This window comes from Lissotriton vulgaris, chromosome 2_2 (genome assembly GCF_964263255.1).
Source record: "Lissotriton vulgaris chromosome 2_2, aLisVul1.2, whole genome shotgun sequence".
NCBI lineage: Eukaryota > Metazoa > Chordata > Amphibia > Caudata > Salamandridae > Lissotriton > Lissotriton vulgaris.
In genome coordinates, this window is record NC_141688.1 from 290,429,976 (window position 1) to 290,451,618 (window position 21,643).

General features: G+C 46.6%; 1 protein-coding gene across 1 annotated transcript in view; it reads right to left on the reverse strand.

Moving 5' to 3' along the window:
- TP53I11 (tumor protein p53 inducible protein 11) overlaps positions 1 to 21,643 on the reverse strand; it is a 488,139-nt gene that overhangs the window by 224,572 nt on the left and 241,924 nt on the right. Inside the window, exon 2 of the mRNA XM_086959614.1 lies at positions 16,427 to 16,489. The gene's annotated coding sequence lies outside the window, so the exon portion shown is untranslated. The remainder of the gene's footprint in view (positions 1 to 16,426; positions 16,490 to 21,643) is intronic.

A 21,643-nucleotide genomic window follows, 5' to 3' on the forward strand; every position in this document is an offset into this window, starting at 1 on the left:
TGCAGATGACATGACCCTCTATGTGGACAAACCACAAGAAAATCTCAATCCCTTGCTACGGGAGATAACCAAATTTGGGGCAATAGCGGGGATACAGATAAACTGGGCAAAATCGGCCATGCTCCCCCTGACTGACAAGACCGAGGAATTTCCTCTAGATTACCCCCTAGTATGGGAATCGGAGGAAATAAAATATTTAGGAATCAGAATCACAAGAAACCGGGAGACCCTTATCAGAGCCAATTATGGAACAGCACTAGACAAACTGACAGACAACGTAACCAAATGGATACACCTCCCACTGTCCATGGCAGGTCGCATTTCCCTTGTAAAAATGGTGGTCCTCCCCAAACTGTTGTATCTTTTCACTAACATTCCCTATAACCCCGGCTCATGTTTCTTCCGCGCCCTCGACTCTCAGATGTCGCGCCTTATCTGGGGAGGCAAACAGGCCAGACTCAGTCTGAAGACGCTAATGCTTCCCTACCACCAAGGAGGGTTTGAAGTCCCAGACTTCCGAAAATACTATGACTGTGCCCAAGGGCATTTCGCTGCATACTGGTTCCATCCCCCTCCATTCATGGCCCACCTGGCGGTTGAAGATGGGTACATGAGACCGGAGCACCCTTCGGGATATCTTTACACAACAGTCAGTGTGAAGGATAAGGACCCCACTACGGTAGACTGCACTGTCAGGGCTTGGAAACGTATCGCAGAGCATATGGAAGTGCAATTCTTTTACTCACCTTTGATGGTGCTGGCACACGATCCCAGAGTGAGTGTTGCACGTGAAGAAATTGGACGCAAGTTCCTCGCAAAACTCGCTATGTACACTTGGGGAGATCTCTACCTCCAAGGTACTTTCCGCACGGTAACGCAGCTCTTTGGAGACAGCTCCCCCACGATGATGGATACTTTCCTTTATGTTCGACTCCGGCAAAACATTAAATCCATCACACCCAACTTTCCGGATGAGCCGGAAATCATGGCACCTCTGCATTCCCTACTCCAGGCAGACACCCCAAAGAATGTGGTCTCTATGTTGTACAAACACGTCCAAATAGCTCCATCTCCGCCCCCCTCAGAGCTAGACAAGATTGGGACGCTGACCTGGACGATCCTATGACGGACGAGCAATGGGAGATGAGCTGCTCTCATACACACGCAGTGACAGGCAATGCTCGCCTTAGATTGGTACACTATAAATTCTTGCACCGGCTCTACTTCACGCCTGCTAAATTGCACCGACTGGGTCTCAGAGACAATGATCGTTGTCTTAGGTGCGGCGGGCCTGGAGCTGACTTCATTCACCTAGCATGGAAATGCCGAGCAGTTGCCTCATACTGGATAGAAGTGTTTGAGGCTATATCGGAAATGATCGGCATACCCATGGACCCTTGCCCAAAAATAGCCTTACTCGGACACACTAACCCGGCATTAAAAACACACCGAAAATTCTTTGCACTAAGCCTCTTATTGGCTAAGCGACAAGTGGCGTGTAGATGGGGCAGGGGAAGGGCGCCCAAATTTAAGGACTGGCTTAGTACTATGTCTACGTGGCAGGAGCAACTCCACAACTACGCTGTCCTTTTACCTCATAAGTCACGCCCCAAAGACCTGTGGGGTCCCCTCACTACATATCTGCTTCAGGCACAAGATAACGACGAATCCGAAGAGGAGGACAGTGGAGGGGTGAGTGGCAATAGCCACGCCACCGCCCCTCCCCCAGGGCCCACACCCTCGCACAACGCGGCAATATGACTCCACACACGCCCCCTAAATCTCTTCCTCCTGCTAGGAAATGAGTGCCCCAGAACCCACATGAATAGGCACATGACACGTTGCCCGAGACACCCTCGAACACAAGCCACCAGCTGCACAGGAGGAGCGGATTGCGAGGCGGCTGCCCCCCCCCCCTCTGTCTTGTCTTAGTACAGCTTGTCTCACACCAGGAAACACTCACTACATCACATTCATGTCATGGAACAACATCGGATTCTTTGAATGGTACCAAAAAGTTATACCTTCCCTGACAATGAGTGACGGTTACGGAGTGCGTGATTGTAATACTGCGAGTGCCCGGCACTACAAACTGTTACAGGACAACATACTTGCACTCCACACTACAAGATCCACCACGCCACATACTTCGTATGGTGGCCTCATTAGGGGAAGGAAAAGTGAATAATATGTTATAAAGTTGATTTAAAAAAAAAAAAAAAAAAAAAAAGGAACCTCAAGACTTTGTTGCTTATACACTGCATTGTGATCATGATGTTCAGATGAAAGCTTTCTCTATGGCCCACGTCTAGATACATCGCGGCCGGCCCGGTTGGGTTGTAGGCGGCATGCTGTGTTAGTGGTATACCCCCACCGAAAACGCATATACATCTTCATAGGGCATGTCATAGCTGCCGGCCTACTGACGTGGGTTGTAGGCATTAAAGCAGTGTACTATGTGTTATTGACCAATAAAGGTTTTCAAAAAAAAAAAAAAAAAAAGGGTCATATCAGAGAACAGATTATAGTTCACCGAGGCCCCAATATCAGTGGAACCAGTGTGCGTACTGTAAGAAAGAGGGTCACTACAAAAATGACTGTCCGATCTTAGCGCAAAATAATGCTGCAGCAGCTCAAAGAGGTCGTGGTGGTTCTATGCAAAATTCTAAAGGTCGAGGAAGAGGTGCTATGCCTCCACAGACGAATGATCGCCCTTCTAATCACTTTGATCAACGAAATGGACAGTCTGCCCAACAAAATAGATCCCAACAGTATCATGTTGAGGACTATTGTGAAGTAGATGAGGGATTTCAGCAAACTGAGTACTAGGACAGCCATGGACAGAGAGAGGGAGTAGTATCAGTTCCAGTGGATCAGAGTGGGCCTTATGTCGCAGTAGCAACATCAGGTGTAGTCGAACCGTTTCTGTTGGATACTGGTGCCGCAAAAAGTTCTATCATTCATGCGAAACTCCCTGGCGCACCTTTGTCCGGCTTAACAAATGTTTCTGTAGGTTTTTCAGGCGCCCCTGTTTACAATCCCGTATCTGGTCCTTTGTCTATTTCTGTTGGACCGTGTCAATTGAAAGCACCCTTGATTTTGACGACAGGTTGTAATGAAAATCTGCTTGGTTTAGACTTGATAAAAACGCCTATATGCGACATTGTACTGTTCTCCGTCAGGAGTACAGCTTACATTGGGTAAAAGAATCACCTCTCCGATGTACTTGTCAATGGATGCACTCCCGCCAGAGCTGCGTTCACTCCCTGATACTCTTTGGGCGACTGGTCCTAACGATGTAGGCCTTTTGGAAATACCACCATATGTAGTCACTTTGAAAGCTAATGTTAAATTTCCACGAATTCCTCAATACAAGATTTCTAGTGAAGGTGAACGTGCACTTTTGTTGATTGTGCAAGATTTGATTAAGAAAGGTGTGGTTGAAGAAACTAGAGGAAATGTCTGTAACAGTCCTGTATTACCGATTTTGAAACGTACTGATCCCTCGAAGCCTCCAGTGTATAGGTTTGTTATAGATCTCAGAGAGGTTAATAAGATTGTGGTTCCACAGTTTCCTGTGGTTCCAGACATTACTGCATTGTTAACATTGATTCCTGCTACAGCCACATGGTTTTCAGTTATCGACTTGAAGAATGCCTTTTTCAGCATTCCGATAGCCGAAGAAAGCAGAGATATTTTCGGCTTCTCTCTAGGAGGTCGAAGCTTCAGGTTTAAACGTGCTCCACAAGGCTATTGTGAGAGTCCGTCCATTTACAGTCAGGCATTAAAAAGTCAGTTAGATTCCTTTGTACTTCCCCCTGGTTCTGCACTAGTGCAGTATGTAGACGATCTTCTGGTGGCTGCCGATGACAAGGAAACTTGCAAAGCAGCTACAATTTCGTTATTGCATCATTTGTCTAATTTGAATCATAAGGTGTCACCTTCAAAAATGCAATACTGCTGCCAAGAAGTGACCTACCTAGGTCATCTCTTGTCAAAGGAGGGAAGGAAGTTGACCCCAGAAAGAATAAAAGCAATTACGCAGATGAGTGTTCCCCGCACACAGAGAGAAGTACGTGCCTTTTTAGGTATTACCTCGTACTGTAGGCAGTGGATCCCAAATTTTTCTCTTTTAGCAAAACCATTGGTAGCTTTGACTGGGAAAGGTGTTCCGAGTCCGGTGCCATGGTCTGCTGAATGTCAGGAGAGTTTTTCTGAGTTACGAAATGCATTATGTTCAGCTCCTGTATTGGGTACACCCGATTACAGTAAACCATTTACGCTCATGAGAGAGAAGGTTGCGCGTTGAGTGTTCTGACACAGAGATTTGGTGATAAACAACGCCCCTGCGCGTATTTTTCATCAACGTTAGACCCGGTAGCTAGAGCATTACCTAGTTGTTTGAGAGCTACAGCGGCAGCTGCAGCTTCCATTCGACAATCTGCTGGTTTGGTGATGAACAACATGCTAGTGGTCATGGTTCCTCATGCTGTGGATGCACTCATGAATCGAACCAAGACGCAACACCTTACCAGCGCTAGATTATCAGGCTATGAGCTGACATTGCTAGCTAGTCATATTCAAATCAAAAGATGCAATGTATTGAATCCAGCAACATTGTTGCCGACTAATCAAGAGTCGAGTGATTCTGAACCCCATGATTGTTGTTTCAGAACCGAGGAAGAGACTAAAGGACGAATTGATCTAAAAGACACTCCGTTGTCAGAACCAGATGGCACGTTGTATGTCGATGGGTCATGTTTTAAATTGGAGAATGGTGATGTGACTGCTGCTTACACAGTAACGACTTTGAGTACGATTGTGGAGACTGCAAGAGTGAGTCAGAATTCTGCCCAAGCTGCAGAATTAATCGCTCTAACTAGAGCGTGTGTTTTAGCAAAGGGAAAGAGAGTGAATGTGTTCACAGATAGTCAGTACGCGTTCGGCGTGGCCCATAGTTTTGGCCGTTTGTGGAAAGAAAGAGGTTTCATTACGTCCCATGGGACTAAGATTCAACATGGTCAGCTAGTTAACGACTTGTTGGAATCTCTAACCTTGCCGACTGAAGTTGCGATTGTGAAATGCAGTGCTCATAAAGCAATCACGGACGATGTTGGTCGTGGGAATGCTTTTGCTGATGAAACCGCTAAACAGACAGCTAGAAATATGATGAGTAGGATGTATGTTGCAACATCTGCAAGATGGATTTCCGAGTCTGGAATGTGTGCGGACACAGTGGAAAGTGTGAAAGAAATTCAGAAAGAAGCGACTGAGGAGGAAAAGCTTGCATGGAAAGAGAGTACGGGTAAATTAGACTCGAGTGGATGTTGGATTGATTTGTCGGAGCAACAGCGTTGGATGTTGCCTGATGCGTACGTGCTTGCAGTGGTAACAATGGCACATGGAGTAGCACACATTAGTTCTAAAGGAATTTGCAAGATGTTGGCTCCAGTTTGGAAGAATGATGGGATTAGCAAGTGTGCAGAGAGAGTGGTAAAAAATTGTATGGTATGCCTGATGCATAATCCTGGCAAGGGAGTCTCAACTCCTGCTGGTCACTTCGCTCCTCCCTCTTGTCCCTTTGAAGTGATTCAGTTAGATTTCATTCACATGGATCGTTGCAATAACCTAAAATACGTCCTGGTGGTAGTCTGTGCTTTCTCCAGATGGAGCGAAGCATATCCACTAAAGGACAACACTGCCCTATCAACTGCCAAAATCCTTCTTAAGGAATACTTCTCTAGGTACGGAATGCCACGGATTGTATGGTCAGATAACGGAAGTGAGTTTGTAGGGAAAGTTATGCAGAGTGTTTGTGCTGGTTTAGGAATTAAGCAAAAATTCCACAGTGCAAATCATCCCCAGTCTGCTGGTTTAGTTGAGGGTTACAATGGCACCCTCAAACTAAAACTCGCTAAAATACAGGCATCCACGGGTTTATCCTGGCCAGATGCACTACCCTTGGCTTTGTTATCAACGAGAGCGACTGTACATTCTAGAGTTGGGCTTAGTCCCTACGAGATAGTTTTCGGTCGTTCCGCTAACGTTTGGGGAGTGCCTAGGCCAAATGAATTTTGTTCTCTGGAATATCCAATGTTGATTGATTACCTTTACGACTTGACTGCTAAATTGAGTCTTATTCACCAACAGGTTTTCGATGCATTGCCAAAGCCACCGGAGAGTCCAGGCCATCAGCTGAAACCTGGCGACCATGTCGTGGTACGGAACTTTGCCAGGACGAAGAACCTTCAGCCCAGATTTGTCAGCCCCTATCAAGTGCTGCTAGCGACGAGAACTGCTATTCGTGTGGCCGGCCGCAAACATTGGATACACACGACACATGTCAAACGTGTGCCCCTGCCACTTCCTTATGACAACTGGGTTAAGAAGGGAATTGGTGCCTCTGAGTTCGAGCGAACACCCAAGTTTATCCCTTTCAGCGATGCCGAGCTGATAACTGACACATCGAACTCTGACTCTCATCCTGAAACTACTCCTTTAAATTCTGAACATTTGTCCTCTGCATCAGAAGAAACTCTGCCGTCTGCGAACTTGAACATTGCAACGTCTGCTGAAAATACGCTGTTTCCAGATCAAACAGCTCCTGCAAAACTGAGACACAATTTACGGTCTCGCAATATGGACAAATAAAGCAGGAAACTGCCTATTGTGATATTTGAATTTTGACACTTTTGCCTTCAGCCAGGAAGTTTGCTATTGTTTCTATTGTTTAAAATTGCCTTGCCGTCTGGGTAGCCGTAGGGTCGTGGCTGTGTGCCTAGTTGAATCTGCGGGGGTCAGACACAAGGTCGATCTTTCTGTTAGTTCTGGGAACTCCCAGGGCTGATAGAGGCATTTTCATCTACGTACACATCATCAGTGGTCGCGAGCGGATTGTAGAAGATGGAGCTTCCTGCGCTGCAACGAGAAAATGTGATTTATGTTCGCAGAAACAGACTTTACAGAATTCTCCACAGCAAATGTTTTCTGATGCAATGTGCTATTACATTTTTTATTGTTTTGATAACGTTGGTGGGTGGAATCGTCTTTGGTGTGAATTTGATTTTTATGCCAGTAACTACAGTGCTTCCCCTTGATCCTGCTACTTCTACTGTTTCTTCTATGCACTCTTTTCACTCGTTTCCTGAACATGAGCAAGCTTGACGCTCAGAATTCATTAATAACACTTTTGTACAGCTCTTGCACCAACACCAACTGGTAGTTAACACTACAGACTGCTGGGTGTGTGGCTTGATACCCCACACTATGGATAAAGGCATTCCCTATCTGGTGTTGCCTTTTAGCTATAATGGATCATTTCAGGCCCTTAAGACCATTTTTGCTTATGCCCTTGAAACCTATCCTCCACGTCCACCACGTTCCACTAAATATAACTCTGTCAACAAAGCTTTAGTCCAGGGAATTATTGACATGATCAAGGATGTCAATAATACTCCATCTTACCCTAGAGATGAATTACGAGTATATTTGAGTTGGAACTCTTCAGAGTACCGCCTTAGTTTGGGAGAAAGCAAGCGTAAAAGCTCAACTCCAATCTGGGTCGTGCCTCACCGAGGTCAGGTCTGTTTGCAAGGAAATGGGAGAAATCCGAGAGCTCAGCTAGGCAGGAGTGAGTGCGTTGAGACTTACGTGTTTCCGTCTAACTCTTCCCCTGCTTTTCTTACTGCTAGGGGTACCTACTTCATCTGTCAAGACAGAGCGTATACATGGTTGCCTGCTGACTTTTCAGGTTCATGTTATATTGCTCGATTGTTGCCTCCGACATACACTGCTTCGTCTGATTATCACAAGACCAGAGTAGCAAGAGGTGTTTTCAGTAAGGAAGATACCGCTGGTCAGGAAGCTGGAGACTTCTTCAAAGGTTTCCTTCCGTTCTGGGGGCCTATGGCCAATAGTAGAAACATACGTCAACTAACACGGGTAGTTGAATCTACTATTACCAAAACTGCTGGTGCTCTTAGCAACCTGACAGCTGAGCTTCAGGCGGATAGACTCATGACGTTGCAGAACCGTATGGTTCTAGACGTAATACTTGCAGATCGAGGTGGGGTATGCAGAATGATCCAATCGAGCTGCTGTGTCTTTATTCCCAATAACGCTCCAACAGTCTATGAGGCGATCTCTAAGCTACACAAGATTTCCGACTCTATTCATGTAGACAAGGGAAACTGGTCCTTCATGGAGTGGTTTTGGACTCTGATATCAGCGTGGGGATGGAAGGTTTTGATGGTCATTGGTGTCATCCTAGTGTTCCTGTTCTCGTGTTGCCTGATTATCCAGTGTGGTCCCGCTCTGTGTAGTCTTTGTGCTGCAACCTGCTTTAGAAAACCACCTACGTTTGGAGAAAAGGCGCGAGAAAGGATGATGATACAACAGCATGTCATTGACCTGATGAGCATAGAACTAGATTCTGACATAGACTGAGTAATTGCCTATGTAAGGGCAAAAGTAGGGTCTGAGGTTCCGTGACGATTTGAACCCGTGTTTTCAACATTGTCGTAAATACATAATTTTGGTATCAGTGAACCGCAAATGATCCATTTAGCATATCCTGGTGTTTTCGCTGTGCTACGAGCAAGAGTACTCCTGTTACAAACACATTTCCGATCTACCCATGGCATCCATCTTAGATCATGGCAGCCATTTTGTGTTTCTTGCCCTCACATATGCAATGACCTCTGATTACTTCATTTCGATTAAGGACACGTAGACTTAGCCGGAGATTCACCTCTCTAGTGACACGTGCACCTTAGAACAGAACACGCTGTGGCTGCATGACTCGACAAAGGCTGCCTCCTCTGCCCGAGGCCAGTCCTGCTATACTGGTTCTTGTGTTCGTTGGCCTGATCATGATTAGGCGGCCGAAGTTGGTAGCCTTGCCCATTTACGACCCACAAACATCTCTTATCCTGCTTTTCTATCTTCCGCACCTGGCTCCGTTCCTTTCTTTTTGAATCTTTATTAGGGGGAGGTAACGAAATTTACGATGAGGCGGTCCGGCTCTTGAATGAAATGTTGACATGGGATTGTGATGGAACAGTGGGAACCCCTCTTCGTAATGTTTGACATCAGATATTATCGACGATTCTTGTGCAACGCCAAATATTTATTGTTTAGGACACAAAGGTGTGGGAATGTACCACCATGTGAAGAATTCGCCTGAAGGCCAATATTTTGTATATAAGGAGCAACCTTTCTTGTACAAATCGAACAGGCTCCTAGATACTGCCCATGTGTAGTTTCTGTGACTTCTGTGTCCCTGCAGTAATAAACCTTTGGTCTTTGACGCCACCATCGAGAAGCCCGTGTTTCTGTTTATTTGTGCACCGAGACAGGTAGAACTCCGGGGTCTTCGGGTGTTATCCCTGACACCTCTGGACGGAACCAAAAAGTCCAGAACTCCAGTACCACGAAGTAAATGAACGCTTTGTAAAGTCACATATTCGAATTGCCTGCTCCAATACGTTCCAAATCAAGACACAAGACTCTTCTTGATGACCGGTGCCCCAATTTTCAAGATTATCCCATAATCTTAGTCCCATTACAATTGATGATATTGAGCTTAGTTTATTAAATATTCTACAATTCTACAGCTCACATCTTAACTTTGTATCTCGGCAGCGTCACCTAAGCACCCCAACAAGAACCCTCTATTTGCAAATTTTTTCTGTTAAAAGTCCAGCGTGTACACAAAGCCCCTATGGGGGCCACTCATTCTCCTCACCAGGATTATAAAACTCCTGGGTCCATGGTCTAAAGAATATTGAGGTAAGGATGTGATTGCTTCAACAACTCACTATATATTGATTTTTAACATTACACGTTGATCACGGACAAGCGTGTTGCTTAGTTGCGGAACTCGCCTCTCCACGGCCAGGCGTAATTGGCTAAAAGACCAAGACTGTAACGGGGCAATAGGGAAATCAAACGTATTCTGTGCATAATGTAAATGTAGAACAAAATGTCTTGCTTGCTTGTATCATTAAAAATCTCTTGATTCAGGAATTCTTTCAGATCCTTCTGAGACATGGATTACACGACAGCCCCTCGGGTACCCGCCGCACGTGTCGAAACTTAAGTACTAAGTCATCCAAATTCAAGACTCAGTGCTTGTACTGGAATTGGAAATCCTTTTGTTCAGGATACCATGCGTATATTTGTTTGTAAGGGGTGTAAATTCTAGGGTGTAGATTAAAGTTGGTGGCATTTCCATTTGATAGATTTCAAGTGAAATCTTAAAAGGTCTCCTCCCTACTGATTGTATAATTTATTTTAAATGCACCCATATGAACCTTTCCTTTACCCCCATGTCTTAAAAAGGGCATTCATATTTAACCAAGTGTAGGTATGATCTGTTTCCAGTTTGTCTTAATCTAGGGTCCAATTATAGCTACAGTTTTTTTTCATATTGCCCCAAAATCTACAATCTTACTTTTCAAATCATTGATACATAAAAATGTTTTGTTGCAAAATGGTTCTGTGAATTAGGTTATGCTCAAGGCCTACTGGGGCAAAAATCCAAAAGAACCACCCCGTGGATTACAACAGTAGGTGTAGTGTACTAGTCAAGTCAAGTCAAGTCAAGTCAAGTCAATAGATTTATATAGCGCGCTACATACCCGGAGGGTCTCAAGACTTGCATACAGCAGTATGTGTGGTGTACAAGAACGCATCGGCATACAGCAGTATGTGTGGTGTACAAGAACACCGTTGGCGTCCAACAGTATGTGTGGTGTACAAGAACACCGTCGACATACAACAGTATGTGTGGTGTACAAGAAAACCGTTGGCATCCAACAGTATGTGTGGTGTACAAGAACACCGTCGGCATCCAACAGTATGTGTGGTGTACAAGAACACCGTCGACATACAACAGTATGTGTGGTGTACAAGAACGGATCGACATCCAATAGTATGTGTGGTGTACAAGAACACTGTCGACATACAACAGTATGTGTGGTGTACAAGAACACCGTCAGCATCCAACAGTATGTGTGGTGTACAAGAACACCGTCGGCATCCAACAGTATGTGTGGTGTACAAGAACACCGTCGACATACAGCAGTATGTGTGGTGTACAAGAACGCATCGGCATCCAACAGTATGTGTGGTGTACAAGAACACCGTTGGCATCCAACAGTATGTGTGGTGAACAAGAACACCGTCGACATACAACAGTATGTGTGGTGTACAAGAACACCGTCGGCATCCAACAGTATGTGTGGTGTACAAGAACACCGTCGGCATCCAACAGTATGTGTGGTGTACAAGAACACCGTCGACATACACAGTATGTGTGGTGTACAAGAACGGATCGACATCCAATAGTATGTGTGGTGTACAAGAACACTGTCGACATACAACAGTATTTGTAGTGTACAAGAACACATCAGCCGTGGACGGTGGAGGGAGTTCCGTGGGGCGGAAAGGCGGGCGGGGGAGGGGCAGGATGGAGGCTACTAAACACCGGAATATGGATAATTGGAGGCAAGTAAACAAATAAATAAAACGAATTTCGTAGCGCGCTCTGCATCGCAAAATGCTGACCCATGCGCTGCAACTTCATCCGTAGATGTAGAATATAAACCTTTAAAATATGCTCTCCAAACATCTTCCCCCAAATTGGGTTCTATAGCCGAGTTGCCTTCGGAGTTGGCAGTTTTAACCAAATTCCAAAAGCTTGTCATAGTTTTATTAACATTGAGCTAGAGTCCGTTTTTATTCATCCATAGGGAGATGTGGCTCGAGCCCAGGGTAAGATGGGAAGGTCCATGATTTTGAGCAGATGACAATGTAAAGATGAACCGAGTGTCATCTACAGAAGAAAAAAAGGGTCAGGCCACTACTCTACGCTGCATCTGTCAGGGGCAGGCGTAGATGTTAAACAGCATCGGGTTCAGCACAGAAACCTGAGGGACTCCAGAGGTTAAAGCTGTGTGTCGAAGCTGCCACTGGGAAAAAATGACTCGAAAGAAACAGTCTTTTAGAAACAGTTTAAGCCAATCCAAAGCGGCGCCTTCACTGCCGAGTGCCATCAACCTTTCCACCAAAATGTAGTGAGACAGTGTCAAAGGCCACACTGATGTTAAACAAAATGAGTGCGGGTGTTCCGCCTTCATTCAGGCGCTGCCTCAGGAGCTAACGGCAACATGCATCAACCTATTTAGGAAGTGCAAACGGTGCAAATCGGTAAATTCGGCCGTTTGCGATTCCTAAATAGGTTTTTGGGATGCATCAAACATTTTTGGCAAAATCGCTATTTTTAGCGAATTCCAAAAATGCGATTGCTTTTAAGGAATCGCAAATTTGCGATTCCTTAAAATCAATGCATGATTACTTTTAAAATTGTGAATTCGCAATTAGGGGGTGCAAATTACCACGAGGGTGAACCTCGTGGTAATTTGCGAAAATGTATTAAAATGCTCAAAATTGCATTTTAAAACACTGTCATGTTACAGATACACATGTCCTTAGGACATGTGTGTGTGAAACATGCACTACAAAATACATTTCAGGGGTGGGGAGGGGGTCCTTTGGACCCCCCTTACACCCATGTAATGCATTAACATTTTGCGAATCGCTAATTGAAATTTGCAAAATGTCAATGCCTTCCCATTGATTCCTAAGGGCCTTTTGGCCCATAGGAATCAGTGGGAATTGCGAAATCGCAAATTAGAATTCGCATAATATTTATGATTCGGAAAAAATTGCGATTTTTACCAAATCGCAAATATTATGCGATTTAAATCATGCATCCCATTTTGCGGTTCCTTATTTGCGATTCCCTAAAAATCGCAAATAAGGAATCGCAAAACCGTACTTTGATGCATGTGGCCTTTTGTTACACCCAAATGGGTGGATTCAGAAAGGGTGGATTCAGTACAATGTCAAGCCCTAAAACCAGACTCATGTGGATGGAGAAAATTCTGAGATTCCACAAATGAGTTGAGCTGAATATTAAAATGTTTCTCCAGGATTTTTGAGAAAACGGATAGCAGAGAGATTATATTTATATTTGTAAAGCACGACATTCATCCCATAGGGATATGACGGTGCTGAGGTTAAGTGGTGATGGGGGGCGGCGCTGATTTCAGATATGGCATAAGGTTTTGGGGAAAAGGTGAGTTTTACGTTTTTCCTGAAGATAGAGTAGTCTTTGATCAGTCTAAGTTCTACTGGAAGTCCGTTCCAGAGCAGTGCCGCGAGATACGAGAAGGTGCGTCCCCCTGCCCTGGGCTTTTTTATTCTTTTAGTTCAGCTAGCGCTTGCTGATGTGACCTTAGGCGTCTGAGAGGGACGTAGGATCGGACTTTGCTGGGTTGTTCATGGCAAAAAACTGCTCCGACTACTCCCGTCTCTTGAACAAACAATGTATTATTCAGAGTGTGTGTGCCAACCAACAACACATCAACCAGTGGCGGCTGGCCTCTATGGGGAAGATGGGTGGGCACGCTCGAGCGCAAATAAAAAAATTAAATCAAACACTTGTATCCGCACCGGACCTCTTCGTTTTTCAATGCAGACTGGCCACCAGGAAAGGGCTTTGACCAGCACTGGCGCTACTCTCATGAGGCATCGGAGCCCTGATTGGAGGCAGCGGCCTCACCGGCCTCACTCGTAGTAGTTGCATCGGTACACCTCATCCCACAACCCTCACCACCCAAATGATACACAGACACGAAGTTTGGGAGTAAGAAGTTGCAGGTTTATTTGCGGTCCAAATAACAGAGTGGGTTAACTGACAGGCGACCCCCCCTGGCCCCGCAACCCCTTGTTGCAGGGCGCCTGAAGATGAGCCAATACCGCGGACACCCTGGCCCTGGCCAGGTGTCGATTCCGGGAGGCACCAGCCTCCCCCGGTGGACCTACCGTCCACCTACCCCGCCCTCCAGACAAGGGAGAGTCAACTCACACCTTGCCCATCCAGGCGGGGCATTTATTAGCAAACCCCCGGTTGTTCAGGCTTACAACCGCCCTAAGGACTAACGGGGTGCCATTGAACCAAGTCCCCGAGAAGGGCCCCTCGGCTTACATATGACTCAGTTGTGCCTTGCACTGGGGCTTCAGGTCCTGTTCCTGCGCCTGTTCTGCATGTGTGGGGGGATCCCTTGTAACACCTCCTGCAACCTAGAAAACATAAATACAACATTAATATGTTCCCCTCACCACTTCCCCCCTTCCAGCGGGTGAGCGGTAGGGAGGGGAGCTGGAAACCGCGGGCCTCGCGTCCGACGTCGAGAGGGAGGGGGGAGGGAGCGGGCCTAGGGGGGCTAGCGGGCCTGAGGCTGGCGAGGGGGCAGCCTGGTGACCGTGATAGTGGCAAGGGGGCAGCAACAAAGAGGGCGCCGGGCGGGAGGAGCTCCCTTAAGACCTCCCAGGAAAGGGGGGGTGGGCTAGACCTGGCATGACCCGCCTCCCCCCGCCCATTCCCGCCCACGGGCTGTCCTCGGTTCCCTGCGCCCTACTACGGGGTTTGCCCTCCCATGGGGGGTCCCTTGCAGGGACCTCGGGCCTCCCTCAGAGCTCCACAGCGCCTAGAGTCTTGCCCGAACCCAGTTGTCTTAAATCAGCTGGGTTAAAGATGTTCAAAGTACGCATGCGTGGCTTGCCATCACAAGACGGCCAGCCAAAAAGACGTGCGCCCTTTAAACAGTGCACCTACAACCCCCAGCCTGCTCCCTGCTACTGTCAGTCAGCAGGCCCCGCCCAATCCTTCAGCTCTGTTCGAGGATGGAGATGAAAAGGTAAATTATAATGAATTACCATTTTATTTTTTTATCTCTGGGGCATTGGGGTTAATTTAGGAGGGAGGGAGGGGGGTGGGGGGCGATGCTCCTCCGTTCCAATGGAGGAGCAGCCCACAACCGACCCCTAAGATCAGGACACAAGTCCCATAGGCCACATGCAAGTATGTCACTACAGCCTATCGAATCCTCTTCTGCATGTAAAGCAGAGGAAACAACTTTGCAATATACATTATATAGGCATGTAATCGTAGGAGTTACAGGATATATAACATACTGGGATCTCAGCGGTCTGGGATCATATTATGCTTTCATGAGTGCTCTGAAGAGGCTTCCTAAATGTGCGAGCGCTATTCAAAAGCCACAATAAACAAGATAACATTCCAAATGGAAACATGAAAATAATATTTTGAAGTTATTTTACCTTTTGTGAATCACGTTTTTATAATCTTAATGACTGCTTGCCAGTGGTTTCAAACCTCATATTTCACAGTAAATTAGTATAATTGTACATTATGGGCACAGAGGCAAGAATGCCTTTAGAAGGCGCACAGAAAGTCCGCCACAAAAAAGGTGACACTTTCAGAGGGTCGGCTACATGTAGCTCTCTAAAGGTGTAATAGGGGGACCCGAGGACCCCCTCAGAGATGTCCTTGCAGGTGGGTGCTGTTACTCACTGCGCCCTTAACAGTGCAGGGGGGCTGCAGCCTGCGCAGAGAAACACGGAGCAGCTTTAGAACAGCTGCTCTGTATAACTCTTGAACGGTGAAATGCAGCGCACAAGGCACCCTGCTGTGCTGCCAACGCCATGTGCAAGGGCAGAGAGGCACCGCATTTAAACAATACAGTGCATGTGTGTCCTTTCTCCCTGTACAGATAGGTTTTGGCAGCCTCCCTCCAACGTAGGCTCCCATGCACTTTATGTTGCATGCAGGATAGCTTGTGTGCAGGAGGGGGCACCTTCCGGCACAAAAACAATTATATGAGGCGTTTTCCTCTTTCTAAGTGTGCTGCAGAATGCCTGCACTGACTGAACCCTACACTGCCTGCTCCGAGTGACTGAACGATGCTGCCTGCACTAACCGAGCCCCCAGCACTGCCTGCTCCGAGAGACTGAACTATGCTGCCTGCACTAACTGACTCCCCTTTCACTGCCTGCTCCGAGTGACTAGTGTGCGCTGCATGCGCAGACAGACCCCTATAATGCTTTCTCCGACTGACTTGAAACTGGCTGCCTGCACTGACCGAGTCTTCTTCGCTGCCTGCTGCGAGTAACTGGACTGCTCTACCGGCACCTAAGCCCCCTTCACTGCCTGCTCCGAGTAACTGGACGGCACTGCCTGCAATGACCGAGCCTCCTTCACTGCCTGCTCCAGTGACTGGACGGCACTGCCTGCAATGACCGAGCCTCCTTCACTGCCTGATCCGAGTGACTTCACTGCGCTGCCAGCACTTACCAAGTCTGCTTCACTGCCTGATCCGAGTGACTGGACTGCGCTGCCTGCACACCCGACCCCACCCTTCGCTGCCTGCTCCGAGTGACCGGACTGCGCTGCCTGCACACCCGATCCCACCCTTCGCTGCCTGCTCCGAGTGAGTGGCATGCTCAGCCTGCACCCTCGTTCCCCCATGTACTCAATACCATAAGAGGCGTCTCTGACCTGCGGTCCGGAATCCACTCTGCTCAGCTCGGGGTGTCCACCGCTCATGCCTGTCGAGAGGGCCTGGAAAGAGAGAAGAGAAACACTCGTCATGCCTCTATCATTATTCTCCACGCGATTTTAAGTGAATTAAATGGCTTTTTATTCTGCACACTTCATAATTAAATTAGTCTTTCTGACCAATACAGGAAGCGGGGGCTCTGTTTCCCTGGAGGGCAGAACGGCAAAGTCTGCGGACAGAAAACTTTGGGAAAAGAGGTTTCGGCCAGGCTGCAATGGCAAAGGGTTATTCAAGGAGTCGGGTAGTTCGGTGAGTCAGTGCGCCTGCGGACAAGGCCTGCGAGCAGACCGGAATTCCTTGTTTTATTCTCGGCATCGCCCACCCGTTTCTGGAAGGGGAGCTCTATGGACGTGGGTTACAATTTACAATAGCAGGTAACACTGTAGCGCCAAGGAGCAATGAAGATTGCCAGGGGCGCTATATAACTGGTCAGAAATATTGTTTTCCCATTGGATGAAGGAGAAGGCTGGAGGAGGGCGCAAGCCCTCAGAAAAATAGTGTGGGGACTAATTCACAGGAAGGGACGCCACAAAAAGTAATCCTGTTCCTGATTTACAATGCAAAGCGCCTATGTTACGAAATTAAGTAAACATAACCATGCAAAATATAAAGAAATGTTTTTGGTTTGTATTACTTTTTTTTAAAATCATAGATACGTTTTCTACATATCAACCTGTAGTGGAGGCCAGAAAGGGACACTATTTTTATGCAAAGGTATAGAACTAGACATTGCGTATAAAACTGAATTTAGAGACTCAACGAAACGCGTTGACGTATTTTTTTAATAGTCTAACTTTCTGTTAATGTAAGCAGCTACTGTGCTGAGGCACAAGGCACACCGCCAGTCAGGGGAACGGAGTCCCCTCTTTAAAAACAGTGGGGGGACTCCGTCCACCCGCGTCCACCCGAGACATGTGCCCGGGCTTGGAGGGACATCCCCTACTGGAAAAGGCACATCCAGTACCATCTCCCTCACTTGGTTGGGGTAGTTGTGTGGGGGGATGAGGGGGGATCAGTGTCCGACTCGAGCACAGTGACGTATGCTGCTCCCAGCTACTCTCTCTATAGCTCCTTTTGAGCTCTCCTCCACCTCGCGGCCTCCAGGCACATAACCGAGCCTGCCTACACCCATAGCAGCCTCATGTCATTCCGTCTTCATGACCATAACACTGTAGAGCGCATACGCAGGGACGTGGCAGAGCTGCAGAAATGCCCTTCCTCTGCCCTCCCCAACAGCCCTCACCTAGTCTACCTGTTTGTTACTCTGAACACCTGCCTCCACTCACCCTCGTAGCTGGAGACACACATTCTGATATTAAATATAATTGTATTCTGATGAAGCGCTACGAAGAGCTGTAACACACGTCGAACTGCTATTCACAGTACCCCCTTCTTCACTGCTGAATCAAGTTATTTACAGGTTACACAGTACTTAGCAGCAGGTCCTCAACCTGCTGAGCTAGAGTTTTGGTTAGGTTTAGTTATTGAGGTACTGTAAATTCTGTCTTGTCTCGTGAGGTTATGGTTCCGTCACGAATTTGGTGATGTTGTACCGTATTTAGTAAGTGCGGCTAATGTGGAGTGAATTCGTCGTGTTAACTACCGAGTTCATTACGTATTCAGAGACTTTGTCTTGAATATGGGTTCCATTTTGTCCGTGCAGCCATCTTGTGTTGCCATCACGTAGCCTGTGGGCCCGTGGAGGTAACCGTACGAACGAAGTTGCATGGGCTTCGTTGTTCATGCACTAATTAACGAGGCCTTTTCTTGACTCTAAGGTGAACTGTAAGAAACTGATCCCTTCATTTGAAACCGACCTCGCTAAGCCAATTTCCTTGGTTGATTGTTGTCTGAGATTGCCAATCAATGTTCAGGACATCGTTCACTTTTAGGTTCTTTACACATGCCTTATCTTGCTCGTTATCTGTCATTGTTTCTTTTCTATGCTTTTTCATTACATGCATTGTGCTTTCAATTATGGGGTTGTCCGGCTTGTGGAGATTGGATTTGGGACATTCCTAATAATTAAGTTGTGGGTTGGGACAATGTAAATTGAGTTTTTTTTTGCTATGTGATACTTTGTTTGAGAATGTACCTTTTTGGCTAGAATTTTGCGCAGTGGGTGTGCATTTGTAATGTGAATATTGGGCATAAAAAGGGATGTCTTGCCTTACAAAATTGAACAGTTTCCTGAGTTGTACACCGTGTTGTATTTCTAGGACTTCTGTTACTAGCTGCAGCTAATAAATTTGATCTCTGACGCCACCCAGAAGTATTCCGTGTCTCTGTTTACCAAGACAGGTGAATCCGAAGACTGTGGGCGTGCCCCTGGCGCCGCTGGGTTTAAAACCCCGTTCTTCATTATGTTTTGCTATGCTATGATTGCATGTGTGGAGCGTGCCTCACCCGAGAGGGTGTCCTGGCACCTAAGGAAGTGTGATGCAGCCCTGAAAGGAAGTTACGGGAATAGCCAGATTTTCAGTTTCTTGTGGAATGCAAAAAGTGAGCTGGTGGCTCAGATGGGTGGGGGAAGGTAGAGCCAGGTTTGGGAGCCAGACACAAGGAGTTCTGGTTCTTCAGATGCAGGGAATTATTTTTCTTTTTCATTTTTATTTATTTAGTGCATTTTTATAAAGCGCGGACATTACCTGAAGGTGTCTGAGCGCTGTACAATACAGCAAGTTACGTTACAAGAGAAAAGTGGTACAAAATAGAACATTACAAATACTAAAAATGTAGGGTACACAAACACAAAAACTTACACAGCACGCAGGGGTGAGGAATGTACAGGAAAAAATACAAATTTACAATGAAGAGCGAACTTCCAAGAGGGGTCTGAGAATGAAGGGTACACAAATGTGGGCGAGTATGAGGCGGCAGTGGCTTCTGATTATGGAATAGAATTTAGGAGCCAGACACGAGAAGGCATGCCCCCAGCTCTGGATCTTCAGGGTGTGGGCGTGTATGAGGCCAGTGGAGTGGAGATTTCTGGCTAGGGTATGGGATTTGGGAACCAGATTCGGGAAGGCATCCCACCGGGTCTGTTTCCTCGGATGCCGGGGACGTGGAACACTCCAGGCCACATAGCAGAGGTTACGGTGTGAATTTGAGTTGCCTGGGGAGGTAAGTGGGGCCAGGGATATCTTTGTGTGAGTGAGGAGTTTGAAGAGTGGGCCGTTGTGAACTAGGGGTTCTAGTGGAGATCTGCCAGGTGTGTGGAGATGTGGGTGCAAGGGGGGGTTTGAGTGTGAGCTTGGCTGCAAGGTTGTGAATGATCCGGAGTGTCTTGGTGAGACGTCTGATAGAGCGTGATTGCGCTCTTTCATTTGCAGGGGTGCGTTATAATCACGAGTAGGTTGCACCCGCATTTATTCTTTTGTTGTGTTAACATTTGGCTATTAGAATGTGAAATATAATAATGTGTAAAAGTGAAGTGATAGAGCTGCTTCGTGCAATGTGGGGAAAACAACATGGAAATTGTGTTCTAAATAGAGAACATTCTATTGCTCGTTTATAAATGAGTAATAAGAATTAGTTTCATGTTATATGATGTTTTGATTTAAATGTATACAATATGGATGTTCATGCATCTGCAAGTTTAATGAAGTACCATGGTGATTCTTGTTAGCCGATTTTCAGTAGGCCTTTTGCGCCTTTCCCTGGCTCTCAGAAATGAGCTGTTTGTAATGTTCATGTGTATGTTGCATCTTTTTCTTTCTCACATTTCTGTAGCAGGTGGAGAAATTCTTCCTTGTTGGTTAGAACAACGCTTTTGTTTCAGGAGTTAGGCCTGGGGAGGAGAGGATACATTGAACAAGTGTTGCTGATAATGTGGCACGGTGTTCTTTCTCACTGGAGAAGGCCTAGGACTCCAGGTCATCGAGCCATGCCTGGCAGCATCGCAACCACATGGAAAGTTACCTACAAGGAGTGTCCAGCTGGATGGGGCGATCCTGTGATGCAAAGATGGGTGTGTCCTTGAGTTTGGTGTTGGAATTAGGGACAGTGCCCTGGGGGTTGAGGTAGGAGAGGGGATTCGATGACAGAGTAGCATCTTAGAACGAGCTCTGTAGCTTTTATGCTACCCGACCCATTCAACGTGAGTTCACCTCTTAGGAAGACATCATGCACTGACACTTTTTTCCTGAACTTGCCTGGGAAACGCTAAGTAGGTATGTCCCGATAGAGGTAGTGTAGGGACAGACAAATGCTTTATACTTACAAACCTCCAATGAGGACTAATCTTGACTTTGGGGCAGTCATTGCCTGCGTTCTGATCTTGGAACTTGTCATTCTTTGTATGCTTCAGAGACTGAAGTTTGCCCGCAGGTCTGGCTTTGCATTAGTTCTGATGCATTTCTACACTCTCATTCGAGGTACCTGTATGTCCAGTTATTTTTGGCCTTATAATAAACTAACCAATTTAGAACCTGGAGTCTGTAATTTTATTGGGCCTCGGATATCTGATAAGTTCTTCCTCCCCTCAACACTTCCAAGCAGGTACCAACGGTGAGTCATCCAGTTGTTTCTGAGTATATCCAGAGAAGGGAACCCAGCCCCATCATGTGTGTGATACTGACAGGCCACTTTTCATGTAGTCCAGCTTTCTGGAGACCAGGGCTGTGGGACAGTTCTGCGGATGTTGAGCGCCACCGGAAGATGTTTCTGAAGAGGTTGAGGGTGAGGAAGCAGGAGGAGGTGGTTGTTCCAATCTGGCTGGTCAGCGAGAGTTGTTTTTTAACTATTATCATATTCATGTATAGATTATATATACTTTGTCTGGACCCAACACCTTCCAGGAGGTTCTACCGGGATTGGAACTGGTTGTTTGGTGTGGGCACTTTTTAAGGGAGTGCACGCGGCAGCCTATAACGCTTCATGGGCGGCGCCCTTTATAGAACATTTTATCACCGCAATATGGCATTGCATATCACATCCCATCACATCAATGCGTGATTCCTAGAGTGTGGTTCACTTCTCTGATCTAGTCCATCTCCTGGTGGACTGACCGGAAGTGCTCTAAGCATGGTGAAATGGTAATCAGTCTTTCAAAAGCAGCTGTTTTCCCGAGAGGGCAGGCAGGACATCGAAAGACCCCAAAGTCTGTTCAGATGTGGTGGAGCACCGAAACCAGAACTGTAGAGGAGATGTGGCCT